The following is a 19,943-nucleotide window of genomic DNA, read 5'->3' as shown; positions in this document are numbered from 1 at the left end:
TAAGTTAAGTTTGTTGGCCTACCTAATCAACCCATTTTGGCTTGTTCACCAAAGCGAAGGTTTGAAATGGGCTAGATAGGATCTCGGTCCACTAGGAAAGTTAACGGGCTTTCCCAAGTTAATAGTAAGAGCTATTGGCTTGAGGAAAATAGTGGGAGCAACAAATCATCGAACTAAGAAACAAATGGAATGGTGAGAATTTCAATGACTGGCATAGAAGTATAAACAATATACTTAAGTCAAGTGATAGATTATACACCATTGAGTAGGCTTTATCATCAGAACCTGCTGATAGTTCTATCCATCAGACTGGGAATGTATATATGAAATATACACATATACTAAAGAAGAAATGACAAGATACATTGTGCTTGCATCATTGACACCATTACTGCAACTGTAATGCCAGGATATGGACTTAGCTTCCATTCTTTATACTCTCTAGAAAAATGAGAAGCATTTGGTGTCTCAATCACTATTCAGATGCAAGATGGAAGAGGGTACCGAAATTGGCGATCATATACTCAAGTTGACCAAGTATATGAACAAGCTTGAGATTTTGGGATGTAGACCTGATGTGGGTTTAGCAATAGACCTAACATTACAATCCTTGCCAGATTCTTACTCTTAATTTGTCCATGAATTTATTAAGGATGATAAGAAGAATACCCTTTCCGAGTTTCTAGATATGTTGAAGGCTACTGAGTCAGGCATCAATATGTCAAAAACATTGACGTTGGTTGAAGCTAACTCAAGTGTGAATGAAAAGGCTCAGAAGTCGTTGGAAGAAACTATTGTAGATAACAAGGGCGTTTGTCCTCACTGTGGGAATCCCAGCCACTTGAGGAAACATTGCAAGGCTTTCCTAGCAAAAAGGAAGAGAAATGTTACTTCTTCGTCAGGTATGTTCATGATTGAGATTAACGTCTCCCTTTCAACATCTTGGGTCATTGACATAGGATGTGGTACTCATATTTGCACTGATGTGCAGGGACTAAGGCAGCGTAGATTGCTCGCCAGGGGAGAGGTGGACCTACTAGTTGGAAATGAAGCATGTGATGTTGCATTAGCTGTAGTATCTTATTATCTGACTTTGCCTATGGGATTGTTATGGAATGGATTATTATGATTTTCCTTCAGTTTCTAGAAATGATATTTCTGTGTCTACTTTGGACAAAGGAGAATATTGCTTTTATTACTAATGCATTATTGTCTCTTAGTATAAATAATATTTTTTATGGAATTGTTTCATAATATTTTATATGTTCTTGAAATAGACAATATGGATAGTCTCAAGGTAACAACTATGCCAAGTATGGCAAGTTAAGTTAAACATACATGAAAGAGTGTAGGACAGTATCACAACTCACCCTTCCATATACACCCCAACATAATCGTGCGTCTTAAAGGAGGAATAGGACCTTACTTGATATGATTAGGTCTATGATGAGTTTTAGTGATCTACCCGTATCATTCTAGGGTTATGCCATAGAGACTGCGACTCACATACTTAACTGTGTGCCATCAAAGTCTATGGATAAGACTTCATATGTACTATGGAGTGGGCAAAAGCCCAACTTGTTTTATCTAAAGATTTGGGGTTACGAAGCTTATGTCAAGAAATTGACTTCAAACAAGCTAGGCCTAAAATCTAATAAATGTATATTTGTAGGGTATTCTAAGGAGACCAAAGGATATTATTTCTACTATCCAAAAGAGCGCAAAGTTTTTATCACTCGTACTGGTGTCTTCTTAGAGAAGGAATTTCTTCCAAGAGGTACTAGTGACAGAAAAGTAGAACTCGATGAAGTTCTAGTACTACAGGATACATTAGACGAAGGACAGGATGATGTGCCACAAGAAGTGTTTGAACATCATGAGAAGGTTCCTCAACAATTTGTGGATCAAAGTGAACCACCTCAAGTAACACAAAAGCTATGTAGGTCTAGAAGAGTACATCATGAGCCCGAGAGAAATAGTTTTCTCATGACTCAGCATGGTGACGTACTAGTCTACCAAGACAATGAACCCATGACCTACAATGACGCTATATTAGATCCAGATTTCATTAAATGGCTTGAAGCCATAAAATCTAAGATGGACTCCATGTACCAGAACAAAGTATGGTCTCTGGTGGATCCACCTGAAGGGGTAAAACCCACAAGGTGTAAATGGATCTTCAAGAAGAAGATTGAGATAGATGGCAAGGTGCATACCTCTAAGACACAATTCGTTGCCAAAGGTTTCAAACAAATTTATGGCATTAACTATGAAGAAACCATTTCGTTGGTTGTCATGATTAAGTCTATTCGGATTATACTTGCGATTGCTGCATATCATGACTATGAGATTTGGCTTATGGATGTCAAAATAGCTTTCCTAAATGGAAACCTTGAAGAGGATGTGTATATGACACAACCCGATGGTTTCGTTCTTGATGGAGAAGTTGATAAGATATGCAAGTTGCAAAAGTCCATTTATGGACTCAAGTAAGCTTCAAGGAGTTGGAACATTCATTTTGATGAAGTTGTAAAAGACTTCGGTTTCATCAAGAACAAAGATGAGCCCTGTTTTTACAAGAAAGTAAGTGGGAGCATAGTGGCATTCTTGGTGTTATATGTCGACGACATTCTTCTAATCGGGAATGATATATCGAACTTGCAATCGGTAAAGACTTAGTTATCCATGTGCTTCTCCATGAAGGACTTAGGAGAAGTAGCCTACATGCTCGGAATAAAGATCTATCGTGATAGATCGCATAGGTTGCTTGGCTGAAGTTAGAGTACATATATAGACAAGGTATTGAAGAGATTCAATATGGAAGAATCCAAGAACGGATTTCTTCTGATGTTACATGATGTCTATCTCTCTAAGAATATGTGTCCTAAAACACACGATGAGAGAGAAATAATGAAGAGGATCTTATATGCGTCAGCAATTGGAATCATCATGTATGCCATCTTATGTACTCGGGTTGATGTCTCATATGCATTAAGCACTTGTAGTAGATAGCAATCAGATCTAGGTGAGTGACACTGGATAGTTATCAAGAACATCCTCAAGTACCTAAAAAGGACTAAGGATATGTTTTGGTTTATGGAGGAGAAGATGAGCTCACTATAAGAGGATACAGTGATGCTAGTTTCCAAATAAATAAAGATGATTATCGGTCGCAGTCTGGGTTTGTATTTTTTCTCAAGAGAGCTGCAGTGAACCAGAAGAGATTCAAGCTCTATAACGGAGGCTGAGTATATCACATTATCTGATGTGGCCAAGGAGTCGGTTTGGATTAAGAAGTTTGCTTGCAGTCTAGGTTTGTAATCCAAACTGTCCATTACCGCAACTATAAGCACTACTCAATTTTCAAGACATTTGAAGGGGTGTGTAAGGCAAATGGTTTTTCAGAGGCAACAACGGATAAATTTTTGAACTACATATTTAATGGAGGGAGGAAGTGTGATGCCTCCTCTTGGAGGCGGCAAGTTTGAGATGGCTCGGATGAGGGAACTAGTAGTGCAATGGGTGCTTATGCAAGAGCACCCATTGATAGTTGTGGAGTAAGAGGGTTTTAATAATATGCTAAAGTATAACTCTAGGTTAGGAAATAATATCGCGCTTCACAAGTAAAAATGATTGTCATAAGGTATATGAAATGGAAAAGAAGAGGTTGAAGGTTGTTTTGAGAAGTGTTGATAGAATTAGTTTGACTACAGATTTGTGGAATTTAGGCAATCAAAAACTTGAGTGCATGGTTGTGACGGGGCATTGAATAGATAGTAATTAAAGGTTGAATAAACGTGTGCTCAGTTTTGTGCATTTACCACCTCCTTGGAGTGGTGTCCAAATTGCTGATTGCATGTTTAACTATTTGCGGGAATGGGGAATTGAGAACAAGGTCTTCACGGTATCAGTGGATAATGAGTCTAGTAATTACGTGACCATCAGAGTTATGAAGGAAAAATTTTCTATAACCAAGAAGCTTGTTTGTGAGGGAAAGCTGTTTTATGTTAGGTGTTGTGCACACATATTAAATATAATGGTGCAAGATAGTCTTTTTCAAGTCAAGCACATCATCCAAGACATCTGTGATAGTGTCTACTACATCAATCAATCAAAGAGTAGACTTACCATCTTTTTAGAAATTGTGTAGTAATTGCAGTTGCCTCACAAAAAGTTGATACTAGATTATAAAATGAGGTGGAACTCAACTTATGAGATGTTGGCAACTACGCTAAAATTCAAAAGCGTGTTTCCAAGATATGTTGAAAGAGACCCACATTTTCATTCTTGTCCCAACGATGAAAATGGGATAAAAGAGAGAGAGTTTGTGATATTTTGAAGGTTTCTAGGGTTGCCGCAACATCATTTCAGGGTTGACTTTCCAACATCAAATAGATTTCTTGCTAAGGTTTGTAAGTTGAAAGTTTTGTTTGATAAACATGCTGATGATGGAAATGAATTTGTGAGGAACATGGGGAGGAAGATGAAAGGGAAATTTGATAAGTATTGGAGGGAGGGCAATTTGTTGATGGTTATAGCTATTGTGTTAGACCCTAGGTGCAAATTGAGAGTGCTTGATTTTGCTTTCCCCAAGATTTATGGTGATCTTGAAGCACGAGTAAATTTTGCAACAGTTAGGGAGGCCTTGTACAAGTTGTTCAGGGAATATAAGGTTGAGAAACAATCATCTACCATTAAACGTAGGCCTGAAACCCGGCAGGTTAGTGGGAGTGGGATGAATGTAGACGATGACTCTTTTGGTTGGTCAGATTTAATGAATTATGTGGATGTAATTGAAACTGTTGCCTCAGAAAAATTTAAGTTAGATTGCTATTTGGAAGAGCTATGTTATAAGTCTCATGTGGATCATGAGCGTTTGATGCTTTAAAGTGGTGGCAAGCAAATAGTTTGAAATATCTAGTGTTATGTAAGGTGGCTTCTGATATACTTGTTGTTCCTATTACCATGGTGGCTTTGGAGGCAACTTTCAATGCGGGTAGTAGAGTTATTGGCAATTACCGAGTCTCACTATCTCCAAAAATAGTGCAAGTAATACTATGTGGAGGTGATTGGTGCCACAATCTCCTCATTCTGAAGAAGATTGACGAAGTAAGTTCAACTAATCCTTAAATTATAAATGTTTTCTGCCTCTTTTATTTAGATATTTTACTCTAACTTAAACTTTTTGATTTTTTTCTATATGGATTTTAGATAGAGCCAAAACCAATGGAGATTATTCTTCCTATCCCTTCATCTGAAGGGACTCAGTAGATTGTTTGACCCTCCAATTTATAATATATCGGTAGGTTTGTAAATATATAGATTGTTTTAGTGCTTGACTTGTCAGATTAAAGGTTTTATTGGTTTATTGATTTGTTTGTTTTAATGGTGAGTTGTGAGTAATGTTAGAAGTGTGATTGCTTTGATGAGTTAGTGGTGATTGCTGTTATGAGGGATACGGTGTTGGGTTTTTGCTGTGTCATTTTGTGTGTGATTTTGATTTGGTGATTGCTATTAGAAGGATTACAAATTTTATGTGGATTTTTGTGTTGTATACCTTGTTTGGTTTTGTACTTTAAGCATAATGGATATTGATAAATCATTCATGTTGGCTCGAAATTTATTTTTAAGCTTCCTTTGCATTTAACATCATTTGCAGGTAAAGGCTGGGTTGTATTGGATTCAGTATTAGCAGGGAAAAGTAAGTGTGCTGGGGTTGACTAAATCGGGACAGCATTTGTTATGTTTTGGAAGATTATTGCTGCCAATTATTTTGCATTATGCCCGTTTGTTAAGTTGCAGAAAACTTGGTGTAATATGCCCATTATGTAGTGCAAGATTGATGTGATTGTGTTGATTTGCAATATGTATCAGATGTTTCAGATTTGTAATTGTAAGAAGTGTAATGCATATCTCATCAAACTGAAATGCATATTTCAAATGTTTCCAAGAAATGTAATGCATATTTCATCCAAGAAATGAAAACTTGTCAGATCACTGTTGTCTGGAGAGATTCCTGGTGTAAGAATGCAAGATTGTATTGAATTATAGCTATTATTTCAGTTTCAGGCTTGCAATTTGCTATAGATTCAGGAGTAAGGCCCAGACACCCCGGTTACCAAAAAAAAAAAAAAAAAAGAGTATTGTAGGTAGCAATAGCATACACACCATACTATTACAGTCAAAAGTTTTCTTGGTTTTACATCATTTACAAAATTATTTATGAAATATATATACAATATTTAAATCATGTATGAAGAAACCAATCCAGAAAAGCTTTTTCGTATCTCCTGTACACATTTTTATTATCTTTCTAGTCTGACCTGTTGGTCTCTCGCTGCCAAGCTATTTAACCCTTAACTAGAAACAAGAATATCTCACTACCTATTCTGAGGACAAAGCTAGTAAGGAGTTTGTGCATTTATTTGAGAGTTACGTTTATTCCCAAAGACTATAAACAATTGAATATAATTGGAATGTGAGAAAAAGCCAAAAGAAAAAGAACCCAATCGGGCATAAAATTTTCTACAACCATCTGAAGCTGCAGCTACCTTGAAGTTTTAATAACGCGCATGGCCTATCAAGCTGACACACATTATAAAACACCAGAAGTCTCTTTCTCTGTGTCTATATCTTTGCTTTTTTGGCTCTTCTTTTCGAGCACCCAACATCAATAATTCAATATCTCTCTTTGCCAGTGCAAAAACAATCGCTACCTTACTGAAGAGAGATAGTACAAGATTCTAATTAGATCATTTTCTTTTTTCCTTCGTCATCATCATCATCTTCTTTATTTATATTATAGTTTAAATTATAATATAATGTATCTACTTTAGCTATCTTTTTTATGTTTGTTGCATGGGAATATGACACATGATGATCATTGAATGATATCTTTTAGGTCTTTGGTCATTATTTTAAAGCATTCAGATCCCACTGTCAGTCTTTTAATGTCATTTATCATGATTGCATCTGAGATGGTAGGGTTGGGCTGCTTCAACTTTTTTCTGAATACTATTAATTAATTTGGTAGTATTAAAAGAAATGTCTCTTGCGAAGATATCTAAGAACAGAACAGAACCGAGTCAATGATCTTTTATCGTATATTTCCAAGGGTTTTGCTTTAGCACTAGTATTCATTCATTAATATTATTAGTATTTGATGATGCATGATTTTGACACTAACAACTTCGTACATGTAAAATACTAAGCAAGTCTTAGAAATTACACTTGTTTAATTTGGAATTGGATTACGGTCACAATTGAATGCAAAGACTAAATATTAAATGAGACAACGAGAATTTTTATAGTAGTTCGAATGCTTAAAGCGATTCCTACATCCACTGTTTTTTTTATATGAGTTTGCTTGGTTATGAACCAAGTTACAAGAGGTCGTGAACTGCGAACAGAATTACAAGAGCGTGGTATTCAGAAAGAATATTAAGCTAGTCTCTTTCCCGTAGGTTGTCTTTGCTATTTTTGTTGTTGAAATCCAAATATCCCGATTTTGTGAGGGGAAGTCCTCTATTTATAGCTGCTGAATTCAAGGTAATGATTACAAGTCTGCAAGTGAGTAGGTGTTATGCAAGTCCTTTCTTGCATCCTATTGGCTAATAACTTAGGAAATATCCTTAAATTATATGGGGCTTGGACAGGTGTGCGAACCTCATTCATTCACAAACAAAACTTGAACTTGCTGAGTTGGTGACAGCCGTATTCTCTCTATCTTGGGGCAACGTGACAGATTCTAGGCACTACAAAGCCTTCTTGAACTCTGATTGGTGCTTGTTGATGTAAGCTTACGCTAGCCTTGATTTTTTAGGCATAACAGAAGCTCCCCAGTTCTTGAGATTCAAGGAATTTGATTTCGAGAACTTTATGATTATGCCGCAACCTGACTTGTCTTCAGAAATGCTTGCTCGAGCTGAGCACTGAGTGTAATCACATCGTTGCAGACGACATGAGTTGACTGCTTGATCTGACTTCCAAAATGTTGTCTTGATTTGACTTGCAACTAAATAGAGGTCATGAACTATGCCTTGAGAGTAACACAAGTGACTTGACGTGATCGTTTACTGAGATCCACCGACCTGAGGTTGATCTTGTCTTGAGTCATTGGGATGTGTATTGAACTCTAACAATCATTCACGACCTAAAAACACTTAGAATATTTCATGGTTGAAAATTTTGAATCATCTTGTTTGGTGTTCATATTCGACATATTGAATAAATGTCTTTTTTGAACAACCTCTTCAAATGTTATTTGTTGTGCTTGATAACTGGCTTGGCCAATAAAGTAATCTTTATCTGACAGACGTGTCTCTGCACGCAATAAGTGTTAGCCATGAGCATTAAATGCAAGTCATGCTAAAACGACATTCCCCTTTGGTGCATTAAATGCAAATGAAGGCGCATTTAATGTGGAGGAGATAATCACGACAGCGATTGACGTTCTCGATAAAGAGAAGCGTCGGTTGGTTTTTACAAAGCATGGGGGTTACTCTTTCCATGGATCAATGACACGTGGTCACGATCTATGGCTAAGAGTGCATTCCCGCCTAAATGTCACTTACAAAGAAGTCGTAACGTCGTCTTCTTTCCTATAAAAACCTAACTTTGCCCTAAAGTTTTCAGAAAACTCAAATTTATTAGAGAGAAAATAACGTTTTCTTACTCCAAAAAATTTGTTCCTCCTTTACCAGTTCATGCAAAGTCAACGCTACAACAGAGCACCCATTTCAGTCAACCTAGAGGTAAAGAAATTTCTTCCTTTCTCTCTTTTTCCATTCCTACAAGTTTTTCGTTTACAGTCATGGTGGTTATGGGTATCTGGTAGGTCTTAGGAAAGGAGCACTTCTGGGTAGTGTTCGAAAGAAACACTTGAAGGTTCAAAACTTAGGGTAAAGAGTCTTAAAGGACTATTTTTAGGAGTTTTTAGGGTTTAGAAGCTTGATGACCAAGGTAGAAATCGTAGAGATATCCTCCACCTTGTTTGAGTTGTCATATGAGGTAGATTTTTCAGGGTTTGAGTCTCTCTTAAATGTCATAGCTTTACAGACTCTAAGGCCAAAGGAGATCCCTGAAATGAGAACAGCCAACGAAGAAAGCTCACATCCACCAAGTACCTCTGTAGGTCTCGGGAAGGTGATAAGGTCGACTGTTTTCAACGAACAAAATCAGAAAGGAATTAGAGCAGTATGCGATCAACGTGGACGTGTACCAAAAAAGGACATACATCACCTAAGATCCTCTCAAGGGAATGGCTACAATCTCGGAAACTATTTTCAAATGTAGAGTGAGAATACCCTTCCACCCCCACATCAGGTCAATTCTCGACCACTTCTAGTTGCACCATTCCAGTTAATGTCAAACACATATATGATAGTTGTCGCTATGTGTATATCGTTCTGCAAGCATGAACTCAGGGAGCCAATGGCGCTGGAGCTTGCTTAAAGCTTGCACCTATATATAGATAAGGACTCGTACTACCTCTCCAAATGACGAATGATAAAGGGAGGAATATTTGGTTTCATAAGCTCCCTAAAACTGTTGATGCGTAATTTTGACACCAACGACCTCGCACATGCAAAGTGCTAAGTAGGTCTTAGAAATTACAAGAGCCAAGTTACAAGAGGTCGCGAATTGCGAATAGAATTACAAGGGCTTGGTATTCAGAGAGAATATTAAGCTAGTCTCTTTCCCATAGGTTGTCTTTGTTATTTTTGTTTTTGAAATACAAAGATCCCGATTTTGTGAGGGGGAGCCCTCTATTTATAGTTGTTGAGTTCAAGGTAGTAATTACAAGTTTGCAAGTGGGTAGGTGTCATGCAAGTCCTTCCTTGCATTCCATTGGCTGCTAACTTAGGAAATATCCTTAAATTATATGGGGATTGGATAGGTGTGCGGACTTCATTCATTCACAGACAAAACATGAACTTGCTAAGTTGGTGACAGTCATATTCTCTCTGTCTTGGGGCGATGTGGCAGATTCTAGGCGGCGCAAAGCCTTCTTGAACTCTAATTGGTGCTCACTAATGTAAGCTTACATCAGCCTCAATTTTTTAGGCATAACAGTATTAAAATGTGTGATCTTGGGATGTAAATTTTTTTATAATCAAACTCATTTCATATTATAAATCAACATTTTCTTTCCACATGGCATATATCATAAGGATTTCATTTTTTTTTTTTTTCTCTTTTACTTATTTTAAACGGCTAGACTTCCTACTCCTAAGTTTTCATAGTGATCCCCTATTTTTTTTAGGATCTGAGGTATCCAGACCCATATTAAAATCTGTCTAATCCTCAGAGTCACGGAACATTTTACAAGCCCAATAGACCAAGGTAACTTTTGTGCAAAAGATCTAAAGTCTTCCCGCTTAACCTTTTGGGCAAACCTGCTGATTTGATCTCCTCTTTTTCTATAAGAGTTAGATCCTATTATCCATTCTAAAAAAATAGGTTTGGATTTGTATTATTTTTTTTATTGAAAAACCTTGGATTGCCCCATTTGACCTATTATATATATATTAATTATTTATCATTTTGATTAATCTATTGTTGTATACATATTATGTCAGATATGACTTTTTATATATATACAAAGAGGAGATATGTAGAGATTAAATAAAACTTAAATAAACTTAAATAAACATTAATTTAAATAATCTTACAACTAATTAATAAGACAACGACGGCAGAGCCGCACAAAAATCATATTAAGAAGTGAGATTAACACTTAACTAGGTAACGGCGGCAGTGCCGCACTGGAACCAGATTAAGTGATGAACAAAAATTTAAAGAAATAAAGAACACAAATAAAAACTTAAATAAACATTACAAATAAAAACTTAAATAAACATTAAAATCAAACATGATGAATGATTAATAAAAGAACTAGAACTTGAAAGATTAAAAGAGAATAATCAAAGAACTTGAAAGATTAAACATTGAATGATTATTGAAAGAAATTTAACTTACAATGAAAGCTTTCTTTTTTGGAGAGCTTTTGGAAAGTTACATCAAAAGAAATGAAAGAGAAAGTTTAGAATTGGCTTGGCAAAAGCTTGGTCCACATTGCATGAAGCTCCTAATTTATAGAAAACCTTATTCACATAGCATCACATGAATACTATTGAGTGAATATTTTAATCTTTTTTTTTTTTTTTTTTAAGTTAAACATTAAAGGTCCTTTGCAGGGAATCTCTGACTCTTCAATATTATGCCAGATATTCTTTAAGCTGATGTCAGTTTTTTGGCCGTCTTCTGTTGAGAGAAGCGGTTTCGAACTGTTTGGAATAAGTTAGATGATTCCATAACAGCATCTTCATTGCTCTGGCGGAGATTGACCGAGACACTAGAGCTTCGGTAAGATTCTTTCCATCTTTCTTCTTGTTCCTCTTCTTCATCTTGAAGTTGTGAAAGAATTTTGAGGTGGTCTTTAAGTTCTTGTTTTGTCTTGGCTCCTGCTAAGGATACGATGCCACAGTCTTTTTCTGTAAAAAATTGGCAATTTCAGGGGTAATTGCCTGAGTTTGATGAGGTGAACTTGAGAGACAAAGTTGGATTTTTTCTTTGGACACGTGGGATCATCAAATTTATCCCTCCCAATGGGAATATGAAATTGTCCAAAATTTTAGCAATATCCCTAATTGATCCAGAAATTTAAAGTCAAGTGGTTCCTGGCTCTTGGTATCAGAGCCAGGGAGGAGGGAGGGATTTAGGATTGTTAAAATTTGTTTATTAATATTTTGAGTACCGAGTCTTTTTGGATTGTGTAGGGCGTGTAGATTTTGCGTTGTAAGTCCCTTAGATCACACTGTAGGGGAAGAAATAGGTGGATATACAAAATGGAAAACTTTTCTAGATCAATGTCTACTTAAGTTCAAATACTAGAGATGAAAAGATGTTCATCAAGAAGGAGATTTGTTAAATCAAAATGACAACATATTGAAACAAGTCATGCTTGTAATAAAAAGATAAACAGGTCATAAGCCTGAAGATTTACAAAAACATTTTGATAAATGGAACATTCCAAAATTCTGTAACAGATGTTTACAAAGAGGAAAATTATCAAGTCTCAATAGAGTTAACCCTTTAAACAAATCAAAATACATAATTAAAACAGAAGAAAAAACTCTTAAGATAAACAATTCTTCTCAAATCACTCAATTATTATCAAGGAAATGGTTGTATATTTAAAAATACAAAAAGAGTTATAATTATCTTCATATAGGACTGTCCAATAGGAATCAAACCTCTAAGCATGAAGGCTTAGACAATGCCATCTTTGCCTGTTTAAGAGATTGGAGATGGCTAAGATTAGAGATTCTCTTAGGAACAAAGAATCAACGTCCAATGGGCTAATTTATTTCATATTATCCTGATTTCACAGTCTGCTTAGATGACCAAAATATACTAGAAGTTTTAACTTTAAATATTAAAACGTTTTTAATATGACTAAACCGGGAACCATCCTATAGCATCCATTTATAGGATCCAATGTAAAGTAATGCAATCAGCTTTTGAAACTAGAGCCATTAATCATGACCAAAAAGGCACACCAGTGTTATTTCAAACTACCTAACAAGATCAAACATGACAGTTCCTAAAACATCAATTGGGTATCAAATAACTTTACCAGAGGATTGGGGATTAGCTACGCAGTCATCGTTTAGAAATGAGAATTCCCAAACCTTTAACTCAACCAATCCAAAATACAGAAATGAAAACATAACTGAAAATTCTGATGGAAGCGTTCGGATTAGGTTTAGTAGGCCTCCAATAATAAGTTTTGATGACTCACACTTATCCTCACTCGATACATCCCAAAGAACCTCTTGAACAAAGAAGATTTTTCTTGTTCAGTAAGATACCCCCCCAGACTAGCCAGGTTAAAACTAATATTCAAGGAATTGATAATTCTCAACAATACCACAACCTTATTATTCAATGAACACCTCCCAACAAGATGGGGAAGAGACATCACAAGAATGTCTCCAACGTATTCCCAAATGACAGAATTTTAAGAGTTTAAACATTATTGAAAAATTGATATTGACAAAAACTTCTTAAGAAATGATTTTTATTCAAAAGATAATCAAGAATTAAGAGAAACATTCTTCAAAAACTTTAATAAAAAAGAAAGAGATCTAATTCAACAAAATTATTACAACTTTATGAAAACACACCAAATTCTTATACCTTTCTTCCAAGGTGTTGATAATGAAAAAACAATCAATGTCAAACAAAAAACAAACAGTGGAAAATCACAAGAGGAAAAGATATATGAAGCGATAGAGTCAATCATCACTTTTAACAGCCAGTAACGATTCCCTATAAAGGAGTAGAAAATTAAGGCTTCACCTTTTAAAGTAAAGAAAATTAAGTGAAATATCAGGAAATGATTAAAAAAAATTTATCAACAAAATAATTATGCAAACCAATGTTTGATACTATTAGCGAACAGTTGAATAGAATTGGAAGAGTTGTAGCAAAACAGTCCTAAAAAACTATGAGTGAAGGTCAAACCACTAAAAATTGTTGATAACAAACCTTTATTATTCCACATGAAATCCCTCCAAACACACTAAAACTTTAACCAACAAAAAAGAATTTATGCAAGAAATAAATAGGAAACTCAACCGAACAGATAAAGAAGAATCTCTAGTGTTTGTCGCACACAAAAAACCCCCAAACTTCTAAACAATAATAATTTATTGGTAAAACGATTCATCAGAATCTCACAGAAATGATGATCAAAATACTTCCTCAAGTGATAATTCTATTCAAATCAACAACATGAATTGGAAAAAACATCCAAAAATGTATTATCCAAGACTTCAGCCCCAGATTTGTTTTGGAAGAATCCTCTCAATACAACAAGAAAAAATACAATGCCAATTCTATCTATGAATGGAACATAGATGCCATGTCTGATTATAAATTATTATGGTCTTACAACAAATGATATGGTCAGTAATGTCTATAGGACTAAAAATAGTTCACAAGACCAAGCCAAACACATTGTTGGTAGTTGGATTCACTGGCTCTCTCAAATCCTGGCGGGATAGCCACCTACAAGAATAAAACCCAAGTGAAATCTTACCGCAATCAAAATTGATGATATTGGATACCAATTTTAGATGAAGATGGTAATGAAATTCAGGTGTTGTTAATACCTTAATTTTTACGATAACTCTCCACTTTGTAGGAGACCCTGCTAATGTAGAAGACAAAAGTCAAGCTACACTAATGAACTTAAAATGCAAAACCCTTCATGATTATAGATGGTAAAAAGAAACATTTTTTGTTAGGGTTAGCAAAGCCTGATAGTACAAAGCCTATGGAGTATTGTGTTCAAATGAATATTAGGAAAGCGAATTATTTGCAGGATTTACCAACATTTAGCTGAAATGTAGAGAGAAATTAGGAAACAATATGTGTACTATACAATGACAATTTAATAAGGACAATAATGTTTGTCCAGAAGTTGGAAGAAAATTTGCAAAGATGAAAAACTCGCCTACCAAAGCAAAAAAGAGAAAACATTTAGGAAAAGAATTAGGAAATTTTTGTCAACAATTTGACAATATAACACAGAATTCTTCTAAAGGAAAGAAAACCAAGAAAACAATAACTGCAAAGGTCAATGTGATAAAACCATGAATGATATAATAAAACCATGAATAATCGTAAGAACCATACATACAAACCCACATTTAGGAAAAAAACCTTTCAACAAAACAAATTTTCTAAAACAGACAAACCATAAAACAATTCACGTGCTTTAGATGTGGGAAACAGGGTCATATCGCTAGATATTGTAAAATTAGTAAAGGAATTAGGAAATTAAGCCTTGATGATGAGTCAAAATAAAATTGAAATGATAATGATACAATCCTCTGATTCTGATTCAAGTGAAAAAAAATGTTTAACGACAACCAAATTGATGAAATCGAACCTCTAGTGAAATGAAATAAATGTCTTAACCAAAGACCAAGAATTTCTCCTAGAAGCCGTTAATAAAATTGATTATCCTTTGAGAAAAAGTATCTAGAGAGACAAAAAATACCTTTGACAAACTGATAGGAAAATAGAAACCCATAAGGCTTATAGTTTTCAAAAATATTATTGACAAATTCAAAACAAGAAAAAACAAGAAAAAAGAATTAACACTTGAAGATTTAACAAAAGAAATCTAACAACTAAAAATTAAGAAGTTTAAAATAAGAACAACAAAAACAACATTCGAAATACTTGTTACCAAAGAAAAAGATAAATCTAAAGAATCTGAAGATCATTATGAAGATTCATAAATATGCTAACCCAAATAACTTATCAAAAATGGCATATAAGATAAAACTCTTAATCAATGATGAATTTATCCTAGAAATAATTGCTCATTTGAATGGAGCAGACTCAATGTATCCAAGAGGATTAGTTCCTACAAATACTATGAAAAAACACTAGAATCTGCTAAATCAGCCAATGACTCGACCATTTTTATCAATTACAAATATCAGATGTTAAGTTTGTAATCAAAATATTTGTTTAAAACCCTATTCTTATTAGTAAAGAATTTGAGAAGAAGTATGATACTAGGAACACCTTCATTAGTTTAATACAACCATTTAGTGTAGATGATAAGGGATATCCACAAAATAAGGGGGGAGTTCTATCTTCAAATTTATACACAAACTCATCCAAAAAACCTTAATATCCTCACGAAGTACTAACGTCAAAGAACGAAAAATCATCACTATCCTACATAAAACAAAAACATATTATACTCCTCCAAGAAGAGTTAAAACTAAAAGAATCGAATCCGAACTTCAACAGAAAGATATTCACACAAAGACAAAACAAATACACAAAAAACTATGAAACACACAAATTGCTCTAACCTACCTAATGCTTTTGAGTAGAAAAAAAAAAAACATAGGTCCGTCTGCCTTATGAAAAAAGATTTGGATGAAAAAGAAATACCACAAAAGCCAGGACCAATATAAATGCATAAAGAATTAGAGACAAATTGTAAAAACGAAATTGATGTCTTCTACAGAAAAAAAACTAATTAGGAAAGCAAGTCTCCTTGGAGTTGCTCGGCTTATGTTCAGAAAAATGTTGAACATGAAAGGGAGTTCCAAGAATTGTCATAAATTATAAACCTTAATAAAACCTTAAGATGGATAAGATTACCAATCCCAAACCAAAAAGATTATTACAAAACTATCCAATTTAAGAATCTTTTCCAAATTCGACATGAAATCTAGATTTTGGCAAATCCAAATTAAACCAGAAGATAGGTATAAAACCGCATTTACTGTACCATTTGGTCAATATGAATGGAATGTAATGCCTTTGGGTTTAAAAAATGCCCCATCAGAATTCCAAAGAATAAGAATGGAATATTCATCCATACTCTCAATTCCCTTGTCTATATTGATGATGTTTATATTTTCTATGAGTATAGATCAACATTTTAAACATTTAAAAACATTTATTCATATTGTCAAAACAAATGGTTAGTTGTTTCAAAAATAAAAATAAACATTTTCCATCAACAAGGATTCGATTTTGGACAAATAATCACAATGGTACAAATTATATATATTCAAAGATCCATGAATTTGGTTAAAAAATTCCCAATGTCACACTATAAAACCCAGTTACAAAGATTCTTAGGAAGTTCTTAATATGTAAGGACTTTTGTCCTAAACTAGTCAAATTTGCAAACTTTATATGAAAGGTTGAAGAGAATCCAGCACCGTGGACAAACCAACACACTAATACAATCCGACAGATTAAAGTCCAAATCACCCATTTACCAGTTGCATTTAGCAGACCCATTAGCCTTCAAAAAGTTGAAACAGATGCCTCAATTTAGGGTATGGAGGTATTCTAAGCAAGTACAAGATAACAAAGAACAAGCATCCAATTACTTCCAAATTTGGAATGAAAATCAACAAAAATACTCCACTATCAACAAATAAAGATTCCATTGTCCTATGCATTTCCAATTCAAAGTGATTTACTCACAATCAAAAATTTTACTTGTATTGATGTCAAACTGCATAAATAGTGTTTACAAAAGGATGTTCAAAATATTGCATCAAAACGAATTTTGCAAGATGGCAAGCAATTTATGTTCGGTGTTTGATTTTGACATTGAATACATCAAAGGAGAAGCTAATTCCCTGCTTGACTTCCTCACCAGGGAAATTCCTTCAGGGGAGATAACCACTGCCTCCCCAAAAAGACCAACCCTCCAATCACTCAAAAACAATCAAAGGCTTTTATGCCCAAAAGCCCAACAAACACCAAATCATGGTATGAACTCGTATGTGAAGAAGAAGCCCAAGAGAGGGCCCAACAATCAAAAGGAAAAGGCATAGCCTCAACAAACTCTTCTCAGAGTCCACACAAATACAGAAGCAAATCCAGAATTGGATCAGCTCTTTCAGCAAAGTCAGAAGCAGCCTTAGCTATGATTGGGTTAACACCAACTTACCAAAAATGAGATTTTGAAATAAAGAACCTCAAACTCTTCCAAAAAATTCCAAGAATTTCCCAATGTGAAAAATTTTTCACTGACACATTGCAAAAGGCCAGCTTAAATTGCTCTTTTAAAAACAAGGAACTTGTCTACAGTACACCATTAAAAGCCCTTAAACCAGGACAAAAATATATTCAAAAAAGAATTGCAACTAATCTTTGGTTTCGAAGAAGGATATGATTTTGAAAACCTTAAACAATTAGTTCAACAAATTTTTCCCAAAAAAATTCATTTTACCTGAAGACTTAAGGAAACTCAAAAATTTTATGAATTTCTCTTGTTAATTTGTTTCTTGTGAGTTTAAATGCTATGAGGTAAAAAAACCAACCGGAGTTATCACTCATTCAAACCTTCATATATGAAAATCTTTGTCTTCTGATGTTGGGATCCAACCCAAACCAATCACAAAAATTTCCCAAAATTTTGACCCGACTAGATATAATGGGGACTATCAACTGAAACAGATCACTCTTCTCCAAAATAGTCATCACAGGCACTCCTGGATGATTTACTTCCAAAGGAATACTTTATTAAAATTTCCAATTGGTTTTCCCAATGGTGGGATCATTATATTATATATGAAAAGTCATATCTACATAATATGATACAACAATAGTTAATCAAAATGATAAATAATATTATTAATATGAAATTTACATTCTAAAGTTCAATAATTACCACAAAAGTTATAAACAAATCGTAAACAAAAGAATAAAATTAGAATTACAAGTCTAAAATTTGTATGACATCAAGCATCAAACACATCTGAAACAATTTAATTACATACCTAAGTTTCAGATTCACAAGTGAAGAGATGGCAAAAATCATTTTGAAGTAAGTCAATGGAGGAATAAGGATTGTGGTGGCTAGGAAGTTTTTTATTGAAAAAAAAAAGTATAATAAATACCTTCATAAAAATATTATAATTTTAATGTTAAATATTATATATAATTATTCATTATGGTTATATATATTTTTGGCACGAATGGGCTTAATTAGGGTCAAAATTAGCATTCTCATACGCCCAAATAATTTGGAACAAGATATGATTGAAACCAAATCAGTCACCCGAAATTCTAACTATCCAAATCCAACCCATTAAAGTCCATAGACATTTAGATATCCCTATTCAAAGGGGGTGGGGAAAGAAATCAAAATAATAAACTTTAAATTTTTTTCACAATTATAAAACTTAATATTATTGACAGATTTATGTTCAATACAATATAATTTTCCAAATATATGGTAAAACAAATAAAATATTTCATACTAACATAAGGAAACTCATAAAATTTCGATTTTGTAAAGGTAAATTAAATTATAAAAAACCAAGTAGAATATGATTTAGAAGGTAATAAATAATTTTTCCTATACAAAACCATAATTTATTAAGTTTGAAATAAAGTTTTATTATTTATAATCTAAATTTCTTTTTCTTTTTTTCTTTTTTTTTTTTTTTTTTTTGGCTTTAATTATAGATTGGATAATTCAATTTGTATATGATGGCCCTTATTTACAATCTAAGTTTCTGTTATTAAAGCCCCAACATAACTCTTAGGCCTCTTTGGATTGAAGGATTCTAATTAATGATTTCGTAAATCCATGAATTTGGTAAATTCCTTCATTTTTTTTTTTTTTTAAGTTGAAATCCATGGATTTTGGAAAATTCACCACCCTCAAGAATCTTTCATCTTTGAGGGTTTTAAAATCCCACCTAGTAGGTGGGATTTTGCCAAATCCATCCGTTTTAATAAAATGAGGGATTTTGTTAATATTTTAATTTTCCAATACTATCCTTTTTAATAATTTAATATCCCAGTAATTATCATTTACCCTAATCAAAAGAAATATATTTGTCGTTCTCTCATTTTGAGCTCTTCACCTTTACATCATCAGCATCTTTAGAGCACACTAGAGAAATAATCTACCTGTGAGTTTCCATTCCTTTAATTAATTACTTTCAATTTCTTATTTGTAAAAAGCTTTTTTATTATTTCAATTTCTCATGGTGGTTCTTTTTATTATCTGGTCAAGAACTTATTGGTAGTGGGTTTTGTTGTGACTATTTTGTACGCTAGCAAGTGCACTAATCGACAAGTAATAAAAATGGTGAGTGAAGTATCGTATCCCACAAGGATTGAATTTAAACAAACAAAGATAATGACTAATCTCAATTGTTATTTGAGATAACGAAACTAGTGATATGAAATTGTAATTAAAAACAAAAATTGCTAAAATTAAAAATAAAAACAACTAATTAACTCAAACGAAAGTCACTTATGCAATGACAATGTTAAGGGTTCGATTCTACCTAAAGCGATGTTGCCAACTAGGTAACATAAAAATCAGATTCATAAATTATTTGATTTAAAGATGACTAAATCCC

The sequence above is a fragment of the Pistacia vera genome, unplaced genomic scaffold (genome assembly GCF_008641045.1).
Source record: "Pistacia vera cultivar Batoury unplaced genomic scaffold, PisVer_v2 Contig571, whole genome shotgun sequence".
Lineage (NCBI taxonomy): Eukaryota > Viridiplantae > Streptophyta > Magnoliopsida > Sapindales > Anacardiaceae > Pistacia > Pistacia vera.
This window is presented reverse-complemented; position numbering follows the sequence as displayed.